Raw genomic sequence first — 22,861 nt, 5'->3', positions numbered from 1 at the left:
TAGGTTCTTGACTTCTTAAGGAAAAATTAGAGACTTGAACGGTCTAATTCTGAGTTCAAACGACCAAGATATGGCCATTTGAAGTTTATATGCTCTTAATGTGAATATTTACGAATTTCTTCATTTAAATTTTAATTAAAAATAGGGTTTATTGCGTCAGCCGAGGGGAGGGGGCGCGCGGGCCGGGTCCACGGGAGTGGTGCACCCAACGCGGCAGCCCCTCGGTCCACGGTGGACCGGGTGCACCCGAGGGCTCACCAGCTGGCGCCATGGCCCCCACGCGTCAGCCGCACCCGAGGACGTACACGGGCAGCTGACGGCCGGGCCCCACGCGGCGGCCACACGGCTCGCCCGGAGGCGACGACGTCGGCGCGGCCGGCGGGAGGCGGCGCCCGCGCCCCGATGGTCGCCGCCGGCGACCACCGGCGCGGCGGAGCAGCGGCCGAGAGAGGGGAGGGAAGGGGAAAGGAGGCGGCGGTCCACGACTCACCCCGAGGCGACGGCGGCGATGATGGAGGCGGCCGGAGTGGAGGGAGGCGGTGGTGTGGCTTGAGTTGACGGGGTCGACAGCGTTCCGGTGGTCGGCGACCGAAACGGAGGGGTGGACGAGGTCGGCGAGGACCCGGCGAAGCCAAGGCAGGCAGCGCCAAGGAGGGAGGAGGTCCGGGCGACGACAGCGGCGGACCGGAGCTCGGCGGCGGCGGAGGAGAGAGAGGAGAGCGGCGCGGGCTCGATTCCGGCGAGGAAAGAGGGCGGCGAGTGGCGGAAACAGTGGTGGGTAGCTCAGGGAGGGTTTATATAGAGTTGGGAGTGAGAGAGGGCGGCCGGAGGAGGGGGAAGCGGGCGCGGGAGACCCGGCCGCCATTAATGGCGCCGGCGAGGTTAGGGGAGAGTTTCCAAACAAATCCAAGGGAGAGAGAGAGGGAAAAATGGGGGGAAAGGGAGAGGGAATCGGGGGGAATATGGCGGAGCGCGGCGGATTTGGCGGCGGGGGCGGCGGTTCTAGGCGCGGGCGGAGGGAGCGGCGCATGCGGCGGGAGGAAAGGGATGACGGGTGGGCCCCACCCGTCAACAAGGGTGACGGGCGGGCCCGCCCGTCAGCGGCGCGCACGCGGGGAAGGAGGGGAGGCCGAATGGGCCGCGGGGAGAGGAGAGAGAGGGGGAGGGAGTTGGGCCGAATTCGGCCCAACAGAAAGGGGAGAGGGTTTTAGGGTTTTCTTTTTATAAAACATTTACAACTTTGTTTATTTCTTGATAATTATTATTTGTGCTCTGAAAATTCCACTAAAATTTATTTACACATTTTAGGCTTTTAGGAAATGTACAAAAATCCTCCAAGCCTTATTTGACTTTTAACTTTGCACATTTTAATTTTTGGAGACTTTCACAAGGATTTTAATTATTGTAGGCATAATTTAAAGGATATATTTTAGGGTCGTTTCGGGACGTGACAAACCTACCTCCCTTAAACGGAATCGCGACCCCGAGATTCGGAAGAACTGGCGAAGAGGTCGGGATGGGCTGCCTTCAGCTCGTCTTCACGCTCCCAAGTAGCTTCTTCCTCGGCGTGGTTGCTCCACTGGACCTTGCAAAAACGGATTACCCGATTCCTGGTCCTGCACTCCATTGTGTCCAAAATCTTCACCGGCTTCTCCACGTAGGTCAAGGCTTCGCGAACTTCAATCTGCTCTGAATCGGCCTGCTCGGACGGCACTCGAAGACATTTCTTGAACTGCGACACGTGGAACACATCGTGCACATTGCCCAAGGATGCGGGCAGCTCCAACTGGTAAGCAACTTCTCCGCGTCGAGCGATGATGCGGAAAGGCCCCACATACCTAAGTGCAAGCTTCCCTTTTGTCTGAAACCTGTGCACTCCCCGTAGTAGCGTGACCCGAAGATACACAAAATCGTCCACTGCGAATTCTAGATCGTGGCGTCGGTTATCTGCATAACTTTTCTGCCGAGACTGTGCCACCTTTAGGTTATCCCGAATGGTTCTGACTTTAGCTTCAACTTCTCTCAGAATATCAGTCCCGAACACTTGGCTTTCCCCAACTTGGTCCCACAACAGTGGAGTCTGGCATTTGCGTCCATAAAACGCTTCATACGGTGCCATTTGTATGCTGGCTTGGTAGCTATTATTGTAGGAGAACTCGACATAGGGGAGACTCTTATCCCAGGTCTTCCCAAAATCTAGAACATAGGCGCGGAGCATGTCTTCTAGGACCTGATTCAGACGCTCGGTCTGTCCATCTGTCTGCGGGTGATAAGCGGTACTGAAATTCAATCGGGCGCCCAGCTCTTCTTGGAGCTTCTTCCAGAAGTGAGAGGTGAATTGGCTTCCCCTATCAGATACAATTTTCTTAGGAACGCCATGGAGACTCACGATCCTAGCGAAGTAAAGTTCAGCTAATTTGTTCCCTCCATAGGTGGTCTTCACAGGAATGAACCGAGCCACCTTGGTTAGTCGATCCACGACTACCCATATAGAATCATATCCGCCTTGGGTTTTTGGAAGTCCGGTGATGAAATCCATCCCAATTTCATCCCATTTCCATTCTGGTACCTGTAGAGGTTGGAGGAGTTCGGCCGGTCGTTGGTGCTCTACTTTGACACGCTGACACACATCACAAAGGGCCATGAACTCGGCGATTTCCCCCTTCATACTAACCCACCAATATTTCTCTTTCAAGTCTAACTATATCTTCGTACTGCCAGGGTGGATGGAATAAGGACTTTCACGAGCTTCCTGAAGTATCAACTGTTTAAGTTCCTTGTCGTCCGGAACGCATACACGATTTCCGTTCCATAAGGTTCCGTATTCATCTTCCGTGAAGCCTGAAAGTGCATTAATCCTCCTAGTGGGTTTTGGTGATTAATGGCAAATGTGGTTAAGGGACTAATGAGCTCATTGAGTAGCTTTCAGGTGTATTAGTCCAAGGTGTGGAAGATGGATGCTTGGAGACCCCCCAAAAAGTACAAAATCAAAGCGGACCAGAAGTCGAGAAGTGCATAGGATATTTTATCTTCTGAAATCGAGTTTTTAGGAAAAACCGTACAATTAAGAGGGGTTCCAGGTGATGCTCTGAGATATATCAAGTGCTCTTAGTGTGAACCAAGTGTCAAGTTTCCCTAGGAGTTCTTTTTCTTCTGCAAATACTCCATCTGTCCAAAAATGCAAGTCCGGAACTTCCTGTCTTCCAGGTCCGGAAGTTCCGGTCTTGTGAAAAAGATTTTCCTAAGTGTAGTCCAGAAGTTCCGGTCTTCCAGGTCCGGAACTTCCTGTCTTGTTTCCAGTTATAATTTGTGAGTAACGGCTAGATGATGTCACCTAGCCGTTATACATATATAGCTCATTTCCAGCTCGTTCTTTGGCCATTCCACTTTCACTTTTCAAACCTAGAGCTATTGCTAGCCTCTCCCAAGTGTTTCTTGCCTCCTCCACTCAATCTAGAGCCTAATTCTTGTGAGAAAGAGAGATTGAGAGGGAGAGAAGAAGATTTGGAGATGTGTGAAGACTAGGATCTTGGGTGAGCACTTGGAATATCTCGTGGGCTGTCATCTCGGTGCTTATTACTCTTGGAGATGATCTCCTAGACGGTTAGGTGTCGCCCGCGAGAATCCGTTGCATATTGTGGATGTCCCAGGTAAGTTAGTGAAGTTCTTGTGCTGAGATTCTAGAGGCTTTCCAAGTAGAGCAACCCACACTTGTGGTGGATTTCTAGAAGTAGGTTGAGTTGGATCTTGGTGGTCACTCAATTCTAGAAATTTGCCTAGGGGTGTTTGGGGTTGAACGCTGTGGATTTCCTCTGAGGTTTTTGCACAAGTGAGGCAAGGGGTTAATCGAGACCCAGCTCTTTGGAGCTCCTCAACGGAGAGTAGGATCGCAAGATCCGAACTTCGGGAAAAAATCGCTCTTGTCTCTTTCTGTGATGTTTCTGTGAATGATTCTGTGATATATCATCTGCTTAGAATACCTGTGCACCATCTTGTGAAGATTGGCTTAGTCTCCTGTTTCGAAATTTGAATTTCATCTCTGTTTGTTACCCGGAAGTTCCTGTCTTAGAACTCCGGAAGTTCCGGACCTGGCAGGCCGGAAGTTCCGGAGTTCCTTACCAGGAAGTTCCGGGTCTGTTTGAATTTTACCGCTGCGATTTGTTTTTAAGATTTCAGGTACAGCCTATTCACCCCCTCCCCTCTAGGCTTCATCAGCGCGTTCAAAGCTAGCGGGCTATTTACCCTGCTTCATATTCTTGAGGATCCCATGCATATCCGGATCATTCTTCTGAGCCTCGCGTATTTGATTAAGCAAGGTGGGCTTTGCTTCCAGTGCAGCCAAGAATCCATGGCTAACGACACTTAGGTTCAGGGCTTCCAACTATTGATTAAGTTCCGGTAGAATGCCACGGACACAAAGAGTACTGCAATGGCCTTTTTGACTCAGCGCGTCGGCGACCACGTTGGCCTTACCAGGGTGATAGTGGATTCCCACATCATAGTCTTTGATGAGCTCTAACCATCTTCTCTACCGAAGATTCAGATCCGACTGGGTGAAGATGTATTTCAAACTCTTATGATCGGTGTATATTTCGCAGCGATTTCCAATGAGATAATGCCGCCAGATTTTCAGAGCATGGACCACAGCGGCCAACTCCAAATCATGGGTAGGATAGTTGCCTTCATGGGGTCGTAGCTGGCGTGAAGCATAAGCTACCACATGACTTTCTTGTATTAACGCACACCCCAATCCTTGGCACGAAGCGTCACAGTACACCAGGAAATCCTTGCGAGTATCCGGTAAGATTAAGACTGGCGAGGAAACCAACTTTTCTTTGAGAGTTTGAAAGGCTCTCTCACACTGCGGACTCCACACAAATTTTTCTTCCTTCTTCAGCAAATGCGTCATGGGCCTGGCAATTTTGGAGAAATTCTCGATGAATCTCCGATAGTACCCTGCCAAACCCAAGAAACTGCGGACCTGGGTGACCGTCTTGGGTTGCTTCCAATCGGTGACGGCTGTTACTGTTTCAGGATCCACAGCAACTCCTTTAGCAGATATCACATGCCCTAAGAACTTGACTTCGGACAACCATGATTCACACTTGCTGAGCTTGGCATATAACTGATATTCCCGGAGCTTTCCCAACACCAGACGGAGATGCTGCTGATGGTCTTCCTCTGACTGTGAGTACACCAGTATGTCGTCAATAAAGACCACAACGAACTTATCCAGGTATTCCATGAACACCATGTTCATTAAATTCATGAAGAAGGCAGGAGCGTTGGTCAGACCGAACGACATCACCGTGAATTCATACAGCCCGTACCGTGTGGTGAATGCGGTCTTAGGGATATCTTCTTCACGGATACGCAACTGGTGATATCCGGAACGAAGATCAATCTTGGAAATGACAGTGGCACCTTTAAGCTGATCGAACAGATCATTGATCCGGGGAAGAGGGTACTTGTTTTTTATAGTGACTTCATTGAGAGCTCGGTAGTCAACGCACATCCTCTTTGTCTTATCTTTCTTTTCTACAAAAATCACAAGAGCACCCCAGGGGGAAGTGCTCGGCCGTATATACCCCTTCTCTTTCAACTCTTCCAACTGCTTCTTGACTTCGGCCAATTCATTTGCTGCCATACGGTAGGGTCGCTTGTACAGGGGAGTGGTTCCTGGAGCAAGATCTATCCTGAACTCAATCTCCCACTTGGGCGGCATACCGGGTAGCTCTTCCGGAAACACATCACCGAACTCACTGACAACGGGTATTTCTGACAGTCCTAGTTGATGAAGTACTGAGCTGCCAGTGGGAGTTGGGTGCGCAAAGAAAACAACCGGTTGATCAGGCTTCCGGTACATAATGACAGTACGCCTTGCGCAATCCACTACTCCTTGGAATTGGGTCAACCAATTCATCCCGAGGATCACATCCAAGTCCTTGGTGTCAAGAAGGATCAGATCCGAGGGGAAAGGAATTCCCTGGATCTCTATAGGTACGGCTGGGCTATAATACTTTGCTGTCATAGCCCCTCCAGGGGTGGTGATGAGCAAAGAGTTCCTAAGCCTTTCTACCCCCAGCTGATTTCTCCCCACAAATTGCACAGATATAAACGAGTGGGAAGCTCCAGAGTCGAACAAAATGGTAGCGGGGATGGAATATCAAGTAAACATGGCACAAGCGAGCAGATAGGTAAACCCGATTCCCATGTAATTGGCAAAACATGCAGATTTATTTGCAAACAGTAAAACATTTGTAAAGTAGGCACAACATGCTCAAGGGAAATGTGTGACTTGCATTGCTTCTTCACTTGGATCTTTTGAACTCTTATCCTTGCGATCACGATCTTCCGAAACAATATATTCTACACACTGGCACGTAAAACGAGGAAAAACACTAATAAAAACCAAGGAAACAGTACATAAAAAGTAAACAAACATATAGAGCTCAATGTTAGATGAATTTTTCAAGTTGAATGGCTCAATTTGGAGTTCGTATGAATTAGATATGAATTTTAGAAGGCTTTGAGCCATTAAATGAATTTTTAGAATTAATATCAATTTATCGCGCAATTAGTTTTTATTTTCTCAAAGGAAAAGGTATGCTGACGACATCAACGGGAAGGGGCGGCGCCGGCAAGCGGGCCCCACTGGTCAGCGGCACAAGTGTGTCAGTCCACCGTGGACCGGGACTGCAGAGGCGGTCCACCGCCGGTCCACGGGAACCGACGGCCCAGATCATCCCAAGCTGATCGGGCGGCCACGGGGTGGCATGGCTAGGCACGGGCACGGCTTAGGCCGGCCCGACCGAGCGACGGCGCGCGGCAACGCGAACACCGGCGGCGACGGCCGGCGATGGCGACGGCGCGGGGAAAGGCGGCACACGCGAGGGAGGCGCGGCAAAGGGGACCGGTCGGCTCGAGCGAGCGGGGGAGCGGCAAGCCAGCCGGCCAAGCACATGGGGCAGCGGCGACGCACCGGTTGATGGCCACCAGCGGCGCGAGGCGGCGACGCACGCACAGAAGCAGCAGCGCACGATGCTAAGCGGCGGCGCACGACGCTAGGAGGGAGAGGAGGAGGAAACCGGGGTGCTCACCACGGGGCGACGGTGAAGAGAGGCAGCCGACAGAGGGAGGCGAGATGGCGGCGGCGTCCTACGGGCGAGGACGACGGCGACAATTTGGTGGCGTCCGGCACAGGAGGAGGGGAGGCCGATGGCCGGCGAGACCTGGGGATCAATTGGAGGGATTAGTGAGGAGAATGGGCGATCGGAGCAGCGAGAAAACCACGCCGGAGGTGGCGTTTGAGGCGGAACTCACCGGCGAACGTGGAGATTGGGCTTTCAGCAGCGGAAGACGACGATTGAGTGGCGGCGGAGGCGCGGCTGGGCGCTCCGGTGCCGAGGGTGGAGGCGGGGTCGATCCGGTGCCGGCGACGATCGGCTGAAAGAAGCAGAGGTGGCGAAGAGGGATGATGCGCGTGGCAGCCACGTTTCGAAGGCGGAGGGGGCAAGCGGAGTAGGGGCCGGGGTAGAGCTCGGCACCGCGATGCCGACGACACAAATGGCGTGGCGCGGCGGCCCCTAGGGCGGCTTGAGGCGGTGGAAGGGGAGAACGGAGTGGGTGCCAAGGTGCGGCACGACACGGTGAAGCCGCTGGTGGCGGTCGCGCGGAGCTGCGGTGGCTGGAGCGGTTGTGGCGGCCGGCTAGAGGGTCGCCGGCGAGCGGCGGCGCGCGGGAACGACGCGGGGAAAGCGAGGGAGGCGACGGGAAGCTCGGGGGATGAGGGAAAATGAGAGAGAGAGAGAGCTCCAGGGATTGTTTTTATGGGCTCGGGGAGAGATATCTGTGGCCGTGGTGGGCGGAAATGGCCGGCGAACGACGTGGTCCGAGAGGGGCAGCAACGGCACCAATTTCGCGGGGGAGTGGGGGCAAAAGGGCACGGGGTGGGTGGAGACTGGTCCACGCGCACGCGGGGTGGAGTGGAGAGCGGAGGAAGCGGCGATGTGGGGATGGAGGCCAGCGCCCAGGGCAAAAGGGGATGACGCCGACAGTTGGGCCCCACCCGTCGGCGGCTCGGGTGAGAAGGGAGGAGGAGGGAGACAATGTGGACCTGCAGGAGGAGGGGGCGCACGGGCTGCGGGAGGAGAAGGAGGAGGGGAAAGGCTTGGGCCGAAAATGGCCCAAGGAGGAAGGAGGGAGTTTTAATTGGTTTTTCTTTTTATTTAATTGGTTAAATGAACTTTATATTATTATTATTACTTTTTGAGCTCCGAAAATTCATGGGAAAATTTCTGAGAATATATAGGGCACAAAGAGTATTACAAAATATTCTTGGCCACGATTTTTATAGGAAAATTTTAATTCTCCCATTGTTTCACTTGATAAAATTGCTTTGACTTTTATTTATTTTCTAGGAAATACATTATTTAATGATTTTTAATCCCAAACGAAAATCGGGGAGGTACAAATCTACCCCCCATATAGGAATCTCGTCCTGAGATTCTGGGATGGCTAGAAAGAAGGCTGGTTGTGGTGTGGTCTGACTGATCTGGTGACACATGATGCTTCTTTCTGATTCAACTGATTGATTGCTCGGTGGACCAACATGCTTCATTGAATTGGTTAGATTTGACTTTTATGTTCCTTTGTTCCAAACGACTGAACTGACTGGTATCATCGGATTAGATCCCTGGAGTTCTGACACCCACAAGAGACTGAACTGACTTAATATGTACGAGTGATCTGGCTGGATTCAGCTCTGCGGTCCTGTTGCTTCCCAAAACTGAACTGATTGGTTCTGCTTGAACTGACCCAGAGTAGGACTGCGGATGCTCATGAAACTTTACTTATCTAGGGCTGATCTGTTGATACTAGCAATTTGATAACCTGCCAGTTCACCAAGCTGGCTAGAGAAGGGAGGAGTTGTTCCTAAAACTTACCTCTGGCATAGATTTCGGATGCTCCTAGAATTCCCTTTCTTTGAGGCGAACTATTAATGTTGGTAATCTGCGGACCTGACACTTCACCATGCCGAATAAAAAGGATGGAGCTGCTCCTAGGACTTGGCATCTGACAGACACAAATCCACAGACTCTGGCTTCGCTTCAAGCTACTCTTGACCCAAACAATAACTGTTCTAAGGAGCCGCATGCTTGGTCTTTCGTCTGAACTGCAACTGTCCCTGATGCTGCTTCTTTAAGCTGAACGGTTGACCTGGCCTCACCGGCATACCTTCGAATTCAATTAGACTACTTGGGATCAGTGTTACTCTCCTGACGCCTTGCAGCTGGCTCTTTCAAGTACTACCCAACTTGCTGCACTGGGTTGAATCTTTAAGGGAAACGGCAACGAGGTGAACCAAAACTCATCTCTGCGACCTACCCCCCTCACGGAGAGTAGTCATACTTTCGTGTGACCGGGAATAATTGAACTATTGTCCTTGAAGAACAATCGACACTTCTCGGATTTACGAATGGACCTGACTTTGAAAACATAAAACTTCATCGATCAATCAAAATAAAGCAATGACGATGCACTTTCATCCACGTCAACACTTGGAACTTAACCCTCAGTTGCCGATAGGAGTTTCCACATAAAGAAATTCTCATTTAGCTCTTGATCTTACTAACTCTTGACTACTTCCCCATCAGTTCTACTGCTGGCATAACTAGCATGCTTCTAGCCTGCCTTCGATGTCGTATGCTTGAACAGATTGCCTAGTCGACATTGTTTGAAACCCACATTGACCACTTAACATATCAAACTCAAGAGTCATTCTCATGACATAACATCACACGTCGATTATTTTTTTGCTGACTCTTCCTGGATTGATGAACTGTAAACCCTGCAACTACTTTCCCAAAAATATTGTAATCTGCACGACTGCCGGAAACTGACTTTGATGCTGCCGAGAGTTTATGTTCTTTGATCATAACAACTTCGCTTTCATATATTCGGTAAAGATTATCCGTTGAAAAGGGATTCTCTGCCATATACCCTGCTGACTACACATTTCTGGACTTGACTCTGTATACTTCTAACCCATGTATTGGAACAATTTTTTTTCAACTTCTGGGAAACCTCATGAGGATTTTCTGGAATTTATAGCAGTTGCCTTGAACTATGGAAACCATTCTTGTTTCATAATCACACCACTATGGTGTAATTGCCGCTTACCCTTCTCTAACAGCTTCCAAGGTTAAAGAGTTCCCAATATTCCTTATATGATGTCACTTTCAAATAATTCATCATTCTTTCCATTTGAATACCACTGCTACTGCCCTTAGAGAGATCTCATCGGGTTGGGTGTTATGGATCAAACCATTTTCACCTCATTGATTAGCCATTCCTTTATTGGCTCGCAAATAGATTTTTGGAGCTCAAGAAAACAGCAATGTGTTAGAAGAGAAACTCTTGGTTTCTTGTAACACTGACAAATACATATATTAACTTGCTTTTGGATACTCCAGATGAATCACAAGAGAAGAAAATTGTCTGACTCATACTTTATTTAACATTCGCTTTCCGACTATATAGCTGGATTGGAACTTCTATGCACAAGGAAGTTATTTGAACACAAACGGCTTGTGCACAATTGTTGACTCTTGCTGACAGAACTGCTGATCAGTAGCACATTTACCCATTGTGATTCTGACATGGTTGACTTGTCCTTTTGTTGGTTACTAGCTGAAGTTCCCACAAGAACAAAACTTTGACTGATGACGTTCCTAAGACAAACATCAATCCTCTTGGTAGCTCAAAGGAACAAGACCTTCTCACTATCGGTGCAACTCTTCTGTTAATTACTTGCTAGACCTCTGAGTTGGAGCAGCACGAGATGCATGGCTGATGTTGACAACCACATTGAAGTCTGATGCTTGAGACATTGACTGCAGTCGCTGCTGAAGAATTGAGCCGTCTCTCTACAGTTAAAGTAGATCACCGATTTCCTGGCTTCGTCTGCTCTGCTGGTGCTGATTCTGTAATATTGTGCTAGAGAAACAATAGAGACCTTGTCAGTGCACTTAATGACAATTCATCATGATGGAAACTTTACAACCAAGTGACGGTTGGTAGCACTTCTCTTTCTAGTGTCCTTTGACCGGATCTAGCCACTCCCTACAGGAGCTGATCTAACATAAAAAGAAAAAGATGCTTTAACCATGTCGCTGACTTGGTGAGGCTGATGCCTTGGCATTGAACAACCTTTTAAGAGATGATCTGCCTTCTGACGGTTGAAACAATGGTGGACTAATTCTCTTGGTCTCGAAAGTAGACATTTATTGAAGCGCTGGCCTGACTCAAGACAATTTAAACAATTCTTACCGGGTGGTCCTTTGATGTGCATTCTTCCAGTTATGCATGCTCCCAACTTAAACTGGAGCAAAGAGTGGTTCATAACCTTGGTGACGATGTTATTGCCACCACTGTTGGATGTCGCTGTAGTTGGAGCTGGTGGAAGAGCAGAAGCAGTGCTATGGTTGTTACTGACCGCCATAGGTTGACAAACAGGTTGCAAAGTTGTCCTTTGGCCTCCAATTGTCTTAGCTAGTACCAAACTCAATTGATTATCCTTGAGCACCTGATATGTTCCCTCACACAAGAATCGTGCGTCCTTTCTCTGCTAAAGACTGGACTACAGTGTACCCTAGTTTTTGTAAGCAAGCTGACCTCGACATTTCTACTCTCCTGGGCACGATGCCCTATTGTTGGTCGTTTTGACAAATAAATCCAATGGGTGATTGAACACTTTGCAAGAAATTGCCCTTGTACACCATAACCACCATCGGTAGCACTTGCTGCTTCAGGGATCGATGGTGGCTTATCTGTGCTGGTTTGCGAAGACACGACTGTACACCGGCAGGGGTTGTAGGTGCTTCCATTGGAAAACAATACCACTGACTCTAACTCCGACTCTGGGCTTGCACCTGAGCTTGTATCTGTGTTGGTATTTCTTAACGACATTACTAGAAATATAATTCCCAGCAATGGCGCAGAAATACTTCTGGTATATTATGGTTACAGAGTTCATCCGCAAGCGCACGGATATACCATTGTAGCATTTCACCCGAGAGTATTCCAAGGGTATCGTATTTATTTTATCCCGTGGGAAGATCACATAGAGAGAACTCAACTAATAATTTATATATTACTTGTGATAATCATATTCTAAGCAGGGGTTATGATAATTCAAGGGTAGAGTGACACACGAGCATTTAACTACTCATCCTCATAATAAATAATCTAAGCTAGGTGGAAAGAAAAGAGAAAGGAAATCTGTTCCTATACTTTTAATATACATAGTATACATATATTTTAGTTAACTGATATACTAGCTAATACCCTCTATCCGATGCCCTCCTGGTACTTCGAGAAGCCACCCCTAACAGCCGAGTTCCTTACGACAGCCCGTCATGACCATACAACCGGGGCTAAATACGGAGGAGTACCCTCCCCAGGAAATTAACTTAGGATTATATATAGGCGCGGAGGAATACCCGTACTGAGCTGTCACCATCAGCAACCCACCTCTCATTCGCAATATATAACCCAAAATATCGATATCCCGTAATCTAGATACCACGTCTAAACTACCGATACTACTCTAATATCATCGTCATGACATAGAGTAATTGCATATGCAAACACTATACCCGCACCAAAGCATCTCCCAGATAAGCTAGCAGTATATTCAGTATAACATGAACATAATGTAAAGTAGGTACTCGTATACTCGGAAAGTATTCCAATACCATAAATGTATATAAAAGAGTATTCTAATAAGAGTACAAAGCTTACAAAAGAGGAAAGGAAAGCTACTAGAGCCATACCCGAACTCTTCCGAACTCCTGAATCCTATTCTAATTCTATTCCACCAGCTAGATACTACTAAACTAAACTTGAGAGGAATGAGAGAGCTCTTGCTTGAGGTGTGTGAGAGAAGTGAGAAGGTGAAGTCCTTTTATAGCTGAATTATGACGGTTGTGATGGTTGGAATGGTCGGTAATACCCTCCAACCGTCATTAGGGCTTCATCTCAACCGTCCAGCCAAAACCTAGATCCAACGGAGGCGAGGGAGATTCAGCTGAACCTGGGGCTGGCCCAATCTAGCCTAATTTCGGCTGGTGGCCTCCTCTGCTGCTTCACTTCGTAGACTTGTGAATTTTGGCCTGATTCATTGTGTCAAGTCTGCGTTCTTGGCCCATTCATACACAAGTCTGGTTCTCGACATAGTCCGATTGATTTATCGTCTGAGTTGATGTCGAGTCTCCTTCACGTTATTGTCATTTTCTGCAAAAGGTTAGTAGACCTAGTACTAGTGGAATATTATTATTCTAATATATTTATGCATGGCAAGCATCACTAGTTCTCTCCTGTTTTAGTAATATTGACGGTCGAAACTGATCGATAACGACCGTCAACAAAACCCCCCAAGCTTGAACCTTTGCTCGTCCTGAGTGAAGGACGAAAGGAAACAATGACTTGGTTGTTGATCAGGAGTTGCTACTATTCTGCATATCTCAAAGATACAGGTGCAAGGTTGTTGATGTAAAAACACGAGGCCTGGGAGATCTGCTTAACTCCAGTGCAGCTCCACAACTTGCCTTTGGGTATGCGAGCGTGCCAGTTGATTTGATCCTGCAATCAACAAGAAACAAAAACAAAGAAATCACGGTTAAATCCATTAACGATAGCCGATCGGCTAGGTGCCGATGACATATCATTTATCTCTGAGCCGATGTCATATGTGCATCGATCGGCAGTCATTAGCAAGTAGGAAAGAACTAAATCTATTCGATCGGCTATAGATATTAACATATATAGGCCTTATATCGATATATACTTAAATCAAGTGATTGGGATAGATCGGTCGCCATGCCGAGACAGTGTAAATCACTTAGATCGAAATATATATTAACAACAAGACTATATATATTCATAGCATAGCCGATCAGATAGATCTAGCATGTATCGGCTAATACTCGGATACTACTCTATATTAAGATATTAAAGGAAGTAAGATATATCAAACGAAAGCTTAATGTACTTAGAAGCAACAAGATCTTAATATAAAGGGCATATTTAACATGTCAATCGAGCATATAAGATAAATGTAGCTAAATCAGGTAAGATCGGCTGAAACCCCGATACTACCCTAATCGGCAACCAAAGACAGGCTAGAGATTGAGATTCTAATCACGACTCATAAGATCAAACTCAACTGATGCAGCTATAAATATGAAAAGAAGGACAATATCTAGACAATCAAGCCGTTGGATGTGTCATAGAGTGATGGATATCTCATATAATTTAAGTCAATATCAGTATTTAACCTAATCGGCTGCCTTCTAGTAACAGATGTTAGCCGATTGTAGGTTAGATAGCGATATTGTCAGAGATTATGTAAGATATATGATAACTCGATGAATTACATAAACAAGATTAGAGTGTCATAAAAATAGAAGCACTAATCCCGAGAACGCAAGCCGCCATAACAAGTTTTACCTCTTGTTGAAGATCGAAACCGATGCAGCTCAACCCGAAAGCAAGAACTCATCGAAACAAAACAAAAGTAGAAAGGGTGGCGATGCGCCGAGATTATATTGAACATGTGTTAGTTTGTTTACATGGGGCTCGGGTCTATTTATACCCGAGAATTACAAGATATGTCCATATCGGACACGACTATTATTTCTAACAAACTCTAAGATACCATAAGTCTTTGCGGCAGACATTTGCCCAAACATATCTGTAAGGAAATTACATAAAATATCCTAATTAATAGATACAGTTGCCTTCTCAGGACTCAATCCAAGCGTGGCAATCATCATGAAGCACGTCAACCTAACCCGACAACATATGCCGTGTCATATTGTCGGACTCGGCTCAATCGGCTAACCCTGTCCGACTCGAACTCTACCGATCTTAGTCGTAGCCGATTGGGACTTCAGCCGATCTTCACTCTATTTCCGGGACAATCTCTATCTCAATTTCCATCTCGATTCCTCCTTTACATCCGATCCTTGAATTACCAAATTTGGTCGTTAACAAAGGTATATGTACTCTCTCTCAGATTAAATAATCTTTGGCACGGTGGCTTACCCTTACCCCTGATTCCCACGAGACACTGCTTCTCCTTGCCTTGGGCAATTGAAAGACAGAACAGCAATTAGAGCACCAATCACCCGATCTTTATTCAACTTTTGTTCCGGAAGTTTTCAAATGATTTTGAAAAAGAAAACCAAGTTCCTCAAGTGATTCACTCAGTCTCTCTAAGTGTATTAGCATGATTTCATCACCAAATGTTGCCTTGTTGATTCCTACTCTAAGGTTTTGATATGTGGAGCTCAGTAGGGATCAAACATGGCATACTTGCATTCACATTTATCACTAAGTCAAAAACTTAGACTAACGCAGATAACTAAACATACTCAAGATCAAGATCGTGCATAATGTGTGTGTGGTATATAGTGGAAATGGTATATGAGGAAAAATAAAAATAAACAAAATGCTTCTCCTTTGTGCTTTACTTTCTTCTCCCAGAAATCCTTCTTTTATTAATTAGGAGAGGGCATGGCTACATTTTTTTTTCAACATCATGTCATGCTTGATGGAGCATAACTTTATTATTTATTCTTTTTTTTATAACCATGCATTTCCCTCCTCTCTTTTTCTTTCAAAAGGATTTTTCTTTTTAGGAGAAGAAAGCACATGGAAGCATGGAGAATTTATTTTGGTGGAAATATGGAATGGAACAGAATATTGCTTAGCTCCCAGTGTAGGAGTTTAGCATGTGCATATATGTGGGTGTATGATCTTGATCATAGAGCATGAGAAGTATCTACACAAGTCACAAGAGTTTGACAAAGTTTAATGGAATGGCAAGCAACCAAAATGTATATGGTGTAATCATGATAGCACATTTTTGGCTCTGGTAGGAATTTATATCAAATGAGGAACTTTCAATTTATCATTTTAAAAAACAAAACATCCAGAGTTCAAGTCAAACTAGTATCAGGATCATAGCTACTCATATTTACTATCTCATATCTCGCAACAACCTAGACTTAGATCAGCAAGTGTAGCCCATTTACCTCAGGTTCCCGGATAATTGTTGACAGAGCAACTATTCATCATTTCAACAAAGAGAACTAGCTTGTCTTACCTAACATGACTCAAACCTATCCTATCTTTTTGGTATTTTCTATTTTGCAAATTTTTATTTTGTTTTCAAGTTTTATAAGATGCAATTGGAAAGCAAATATGCAATTGGAAAGGGGAATATGTAATGTGATACAAGTTATCTCAGTGGGGGGAGCGATGTCTCCCCCCAAGCTTGGCTTTCGCTAAGGGTCCTTGATAAAGATTGAACCCCTGAAAGCGAAAGTACACCTGAAGGTCATCATGCTGTTGCTGCATCATGTTGTTGATGTTGGTGAACTGAGCATCAGCAGATTGTTGCCATTCTTGCGTTTGAGCTATGTGTTCCGTGAGGTTGTACTGGATCACCCCCGTCTGCACATCAAGGGTGTCCATTCTCCTAGTGATTTCACCCAAGTCCCAACGAGAGGAACTCGAGCGCCATTCACTTGGAGATGGAGGCACACCACTTGATCTGGAAGGTTGATTGTCCCCCCAGTGGATGTCATGAGGCGCATGCCACCAGTCCTCACTGGCGCTTGCCCAAGTTGAGACTCCGATGCTATGGCATGGAGCTTGGGTCCATCCGGGTGCATCCCCAGTTGGTGCCCAACCTGCCTCATAAATCTGCATGGGTATCGAGGATGATGAACTTCCTTGTTCGTTCCTTGTCATGTTGCGCATCTCCCTGTATGTTCCACCTGCACGAGATTCTTCTATGGTCTGCAGGAGAATGGTTAGTTCATGGCAGTTGTACAAATGATACCCTGCATTTGGCAACGGGATTTCATTTGTACAACCAGGGAAAAGTATATCAAAGATCCATATGCTCCATGTTTCAAAATATGCCCTTGCACTAGATAGGCCTCATCAATACGCGGACGAGTGGCTGAGATAAAAGCAATTTGGTCGCTAACGACCCCTAGCCTTTTTGCTTTCCGAGTAATCATAGAAGTGCACTCAACAGGAGCAGAGAACTTTATACTTTGCCTTATCATACATTTCGCAGGAGAAATTTTGATCTTTCTAACCTTGGCAAACATGATAATTAATTCATCTCCCCTAATGGGTCTCAGGTCACTTCTAGGAAACAAAGTCATAGCAATCCATTTGTGCATGAGCCTAAGTGTAGGATTATGGATATCATTTGTTCTAGGTTTCTTGCAAATTGGAGCACCAGAAATATCTTCCCAAAACCTATTTTTCTCGAACCCAGAAATTCCTTTCTGGAGATCGATTTTACAGGAATCGTGAAAACCAAGAAGTGTACTCAAGCCTTTCCATGTGAGCGTGAACTCCTTACGGAAAAAGCGGAAAAAATACCATCTTCTATTTCATTCAAAGTGCACAGAAATTGCAAAGTAAGCGAACGAGAACCGGGCTCATCTACCACAGCAAATCCCTACCAACCAACAGCTTTCCAAATAGAACAAAATTCAACATCCATACCTATCTTTTTCAGCAACTCCGGTGAGTATTCTCGCGTGTGAGCATACTCCCGATCGCTCAGCATGTAGTAGGCTTGTCTCTCCCGATCACTGACATGGTCAAGGTCAGCGTCGCTCAGGAGTTGTCGCGGAGCGTCGGCGTCTTCCATCGAAACATCCGCTGATGAACGAGTGCTAGACTCACCATGATGACGAGACAGTCGCCTCCTCATACTGCACAATGGAGCAAGAACAGGCTAACTCGGCGGGGGTTAGAAATGACAAGAGTTTCACCCACCGGTTAGTTTCACCAAAGCAGCTTGTATATATGCAACTAAATGATTTGAACTTGAGGAAAACTATCAAAGCATGAATGAACTTGAGAGCAAACTTTGGAGAGGGAATGAAAATGTGTTGAAATGGGATGGAATTCCCTCTCTCGGCCGGCTGGCTTCTATAGGGTACCCACAACGGTCAGAAATGACATGTGGGACCCACTAGCCGTTACCCTGCCAAAAATGGCAGGTAACCGTTGCCTGGCCGGTTCGGCCGAACCCCTGGTGGGCCCAACCGACCCCACTTTCGTTGAAAATTTTATTTTGGTTTCCTCCGAAAAATTCATTTGAAGAATTTCCTCCAAATTCAAAAATCCTAAATGCAATTTTGAAATTCAAATATCTGGTGATGCAAAAATTCAAATGTTGAAAACAAATATGCGGATACATACCAATTTACTTGTTGGCGAAGGTCGCGTCATTTAAAGTCTAACGTGCAAGACCAAACCTCCTTTCGATTTAGTTCACGGATTTTCCACCCATCTCCGGAGGTGATGGAGCGGGCGTCTTTGGCTTTTCCCTCCACACCTTATTTGATTTCGGTGCGGTAGACGGCTTCTTCTGAGCCGGTTGCTCTAACTTATTGGCCGGTACAGGTGATTTTACCGGCGTCCTCCAATAACGGTTCCTGTTCATTGTTGTTTCCTTTTCCAGGAAGTTCTGCATGAACTTTACCAGGCTATCCGTCTTGGGTGGCTCCACTTCGACCACTTGAATATTCTGCGAGTTCGGTCCGTACTTGATTCTGACCATGGAGCATTGTTCCGTCCTTGGTTGAAACTCAAACTCTTCCTCCTTCCCGTTGATATGGAAACGGATACTCCCCGTTCCCACGTCAATGTTGGCTCCTGCGGTGCTAAGGAATGGACGCCCCAGGATGAGCGGCATCTCCTTCCCCGTGTCCATGTCCAGCATCATAAAATCAACCAGGATGAAGAAATCCCGTATTTTGACTGGCAAGTCCTCCGCTATCCCTGCCGGGTAACGGACTGACGAGTCAGCTAGTTGGAGGCATATCGGTATTGGTGCCAACACCGTGAAGTTGAGCTTGTCAAAGATGTCTTTGGGCATGACGCTGACGCTGGCTCCAAGGTCGCACAAGGCCTGGTCGATTTGTTGTGCCCCGATCGAGCAGGTGATCGTGGGACACCCCGGATCTTTCTTCTTCTCCGGGAGCTTGTGGAGTATGATGTTGCTGCAGTGTTCCGTCAGCTTGGCCACCTCCGTTGTTGGGAGTGGTCTCTTGTTGTTGAGTATGTCCTTGAGATAACAGGCATATGTTGGCACTTGCATAGCATCCAACAACGGCACGTTGATGTGGATCTTTTGGATAACTTCAACAAAACGAGCAAACTGCTCGTCCACTGACGGTTTCCTACTCCACTGAGGGAATGGCAGCAATCGTGTGTCGCAGTACTCCTACGGCACGGTCTTCTCTGGCTGAATCTCCTTGTCAGCCGAGTCAGTAGATGGCGTTTCTTTTGACATCCCATTAGTTCCTACAGGGTTAGGATACTGCGGATCACGAGTGGACTTACCTCCCCTCGTCGTGATCGCCTTAACATTTTCAATGGAGGAGTCGGGTTGCCCCGGAATCCTCCCAGATTCATTTGCAGGGACTAAAGATGCTAACTGAGCTAACTGGGTTTCTATCATCTTATTAAAGCTCAGCTGGTTTTGAAATGCGGAAGCAAAGCCATCTAGCTTCACGTTTATGTTTTCTAAGATCTTATCATTGGCAGCAAGCTTTTTGCTTAGCGCATCAGTGGTTTTAGCTTGCGCAAAATCAAGATTCTGGGTTGGTTAGAGAAGTTATCGTTATTATTTCCTCCTTGATCATACGGGCGTGGATGGTTCCACCCCTGACCTCCTTGTGGACGATACCAGTTGTTCTTGCCCATGTACATCGCCTCCTCACAAGTTTCCGGGCATTCATTCCCAGAATGACCCGTTCCGCCGCAAACCTCACACGTGACGTGAGATTCCAAGGCCTTAACGGTGCCTTGTGGCCGTTTCTCGTGGTCGTCCAAGTGTTTCATGAGGAGGTCCAACTTGGCAGCAAGTAACTCCGTCTCCTTGACGGTGTGCATGCCTCGCTGACGAGTCTGGAGTCGTTCCTCGCTCCAACCCATATTGGAGACCATCTTCTCTATGAGTTCAACGGCTCCTTGAACCGTTTTAGAGAAGAACGCTCCTCCAGTTGCCGCGTCCAGGTGATCGCGGGACATCGGGGTGAGCCCATTGTAAAAGTTGTGCAGGATCAGCCAGTCGTCCATCCCATGATGAGGACAGGCGGCCACGTACTCCTGCAGTCGTTCCCATGCTTTAGGAATGGACTCATCCCTTGTCTGCTGGAAACTAGAAATTCGTCCACGAAGGGCATTGGTTCTGCCCATCGGGAAGAACTTCGAGAGGAATGCCGTAGAGCATTTATCCCAGTTGTTGATAGCAGCACGGTTGGCATAGAACCACTACTTCGCTCTCCCCAGGAGGGAGAACGGAAACAGCCACAGCCTGACGGCGTCGGGACTGACGCCCTTGATGGTGTATGTGCTACATATCTCCAGGAATTGCTGCAGATGAGCGTTGGCATCCTCATTAGGCTTGCCATAGAACGGGCTGTTGATCCTGAGGCTTTACAAGACAAGGGCTGTTGATCCTGATCCTAGGCGTCAGAGGGTGAACTATTTGAAGAATCTGCCCAAGTGTGGAAAGGACAGAATGATGAGTCCTGACACAATGCCTACTGACTCTCAGGATGACAGATTCAGGACCTTGGTACAGGTTGATTGGTATAATTCTGTGATCATGGGAAGATCTCATCCAGTGGTAGAGATGAAGTGGCTAGACTGGCAGTACATGTTCTCGAAGAACAACTTAGTTTTCAATGAGGTGCGCAAGGTGTGTGAGCGCAAGCACGTGGCAGATCTGTTGGCCTTGCAGTATTCCTGGAATGAGGAAGTGATTGGTCAGCTCAACTCTACCGCTTTCTTTGGCACCACCAAGAAGGGCCTTGATTTTGTGAAGTGGACCATTCAGGGGCAGTAGTATAGGGTCTCTATGGCACAGTTTGCTGCAGCTTTGGGGTTAGATGATGATGACCTGAGTCGTCCACATATCTTTGTAGAGGATGCTTTGTCACCGACCAACACTACTTTCTTGTATGAGAAGGATGCTCCCAAGGATTGTTTGGGGACTACTCGTGGGTTGCGTCCATACTATAGAGTGCTGTATTCTATCTTCAGGTGGTCTTTGCTCCCCAAAGTGGGAGATGCTACAGCCCTTCCAGGTAGGCATGTGCTCCTCCTCAGTCGTATGCGCTACAACAAGCCAGATTTCAGCATCATGAAGCTTATCTGGAGTGAGATCTATGAGACAGTGTGTGAGCCAAAGAGGGGCTGCATCTATGCTAATTATATCATGAAGATGATTGAGGCAAAGACTGGGATTTGTTATTTCAAGAACAACCAACACAAGCCTTTCCGTCCTCATGCTCCCACTACTTCAGCTACTCCTTCTACTAGGGCAACTCGTGCTTCTACCTCAGCTGCTCCTTCTTCGTCTGCTGCACCACAGCGTTCTGAGTCTTCTTCTCCCATAAAGAAGGCTCTCCGGGCTATCTTTTGTATGTGTGCTAAGACTGCTAAGAAGGTGAAGAGGATAGAGAGGCGTCAGAAGGAAGATTGGATTGCAGCAGGCAAGGATGTCTCTGATATTTCTGATGATGAGGAGTTTATTGATCCTTTTGCTGCTTATGAGACTGCTCGAGACATTGCTAGTGGTGAGGGTCCCTCTGGCATTTCTCATTTCTTCAATGAGTCCTCCCACTCCGAGGAGAGCAGTGATGATGAGGAGTCCGATGCACCTACTGAGAATGTACCTACAGATCCAGATGAGGCAGTGGACGCCGCCGGGCAAGACATCGACTCTCCTCACTCCGGCGACAAAGAGATCATTCCTTCTGATGGCGATGATGATGAGGCTTGATCCTCTTCTTCCCTTGTGATTTTGTCTCTTTTTGGTGCCTTGATGCCAAAGGGGGAGAAAATTGCAATCGAAGGGAGTCAAAATTTTGTTTTTGCTGCTTGCTGCCTGCTCTGTCTGCTTGTCCAGAAGTTCCGAACTTGGCAGCTCCCTCGCTATATATTCCTGTCAGCTTGTCCAGAAATTCCAGGTATTTTATCCGGAGGTTCCGGACATGGCAGTCCTTTGGCCTCTACTCGTTTGGACTTATGGACATGTAGTAATTCTCTAATTGGATGGATGTAATGACTGTTAGATGCTCTTAGCTGCTCTTTATATATACTGCACTTCATTTATGCTATGAATGTCTTATTTGTTGATTGTGATGTGATGTTGATTTTATCCTTTTGAATGCTCACCATGTCGTATCTTTTGCATATCATATCTATTCTTACTGCTTATTTGCATCCCACGAATGAGTAGAGATGAAGGAAACTCTCTTCGGTTGCTCCCTTATATATATGCATATGAGCATCACTCATATCTTCTATATGCATACATTAAGGGGGAGTTTCATTCACCTCTAACCATTCAAAACAAAATTTATTTCAATCTTTTGTAAGCTTTAACCATGTTGTCATCAATCACCAAAAAGGGGGAGATTGAAAGTGCATTAATCCCCCTAGTGGGTTTTGGTGATTAATGACAAATGTGGTTAAAGGACTAATGAGTTTATTGAGCTACTTTCAGGTGCATTAGTCCAAGGCGTGGAAGATGGATGCTTGCAGACCCCCCCCCCCCCCCAAAAGTATAGAATCAAAGTGGACCGGAACTCGAGAAGTGCATTGGATAGTTTATTTAATTGCAATCAAGTTTTAGGAAAAATCGTACTATTAAGAGGGGTTCCAGGTGGTGCTCTGAGATATGTCAAGTGCTCTTAGTGTGAACCAAGTGTCAAAGTTTCCCTAGGAGTTATTTTTGCAAATACTC

General features: G+C 46.9%; 1 non-coding gene across 1 annotated transcript; it reads left to right on the top strand.

The window, feature by feature from the left end:
* The first annotated feature begins 20,182 nt into the window (after window positions 1-20,182).
* LOC127778163 (small nucleolar RNA R71) lies at window positions 20,183-20,289 on the top strand. Its single transcript, XR_008018432.1, has one exon. It is a non-coding gene; the product is annotated as a small nucleolar RNA R71 (small nucleolar RNA).
* Window positions 20,290-22,861: the final 2,572 nt, after the last annotated feature.

The sequence above is a fragment of the Oryza glaberrima genome, chromosome 6 (genome assembly GCF_000147395.1).
Source record: "Oryza glaberrima chromosome 6, OglaRS2, whole genome shotgun sequence".
In the NCBI taxonomy this organism is placed as follows: Eukaryota; Viridiplantae; Streptophyta; class Magnoliopsida; order Poales; family Poaceae; genus Oryza; species Oryza glaberrima.
Note: the sequence above shows the minus strand (reverse complement) of the source record. Positions and strands in the feature narration are given on the sequence as shown.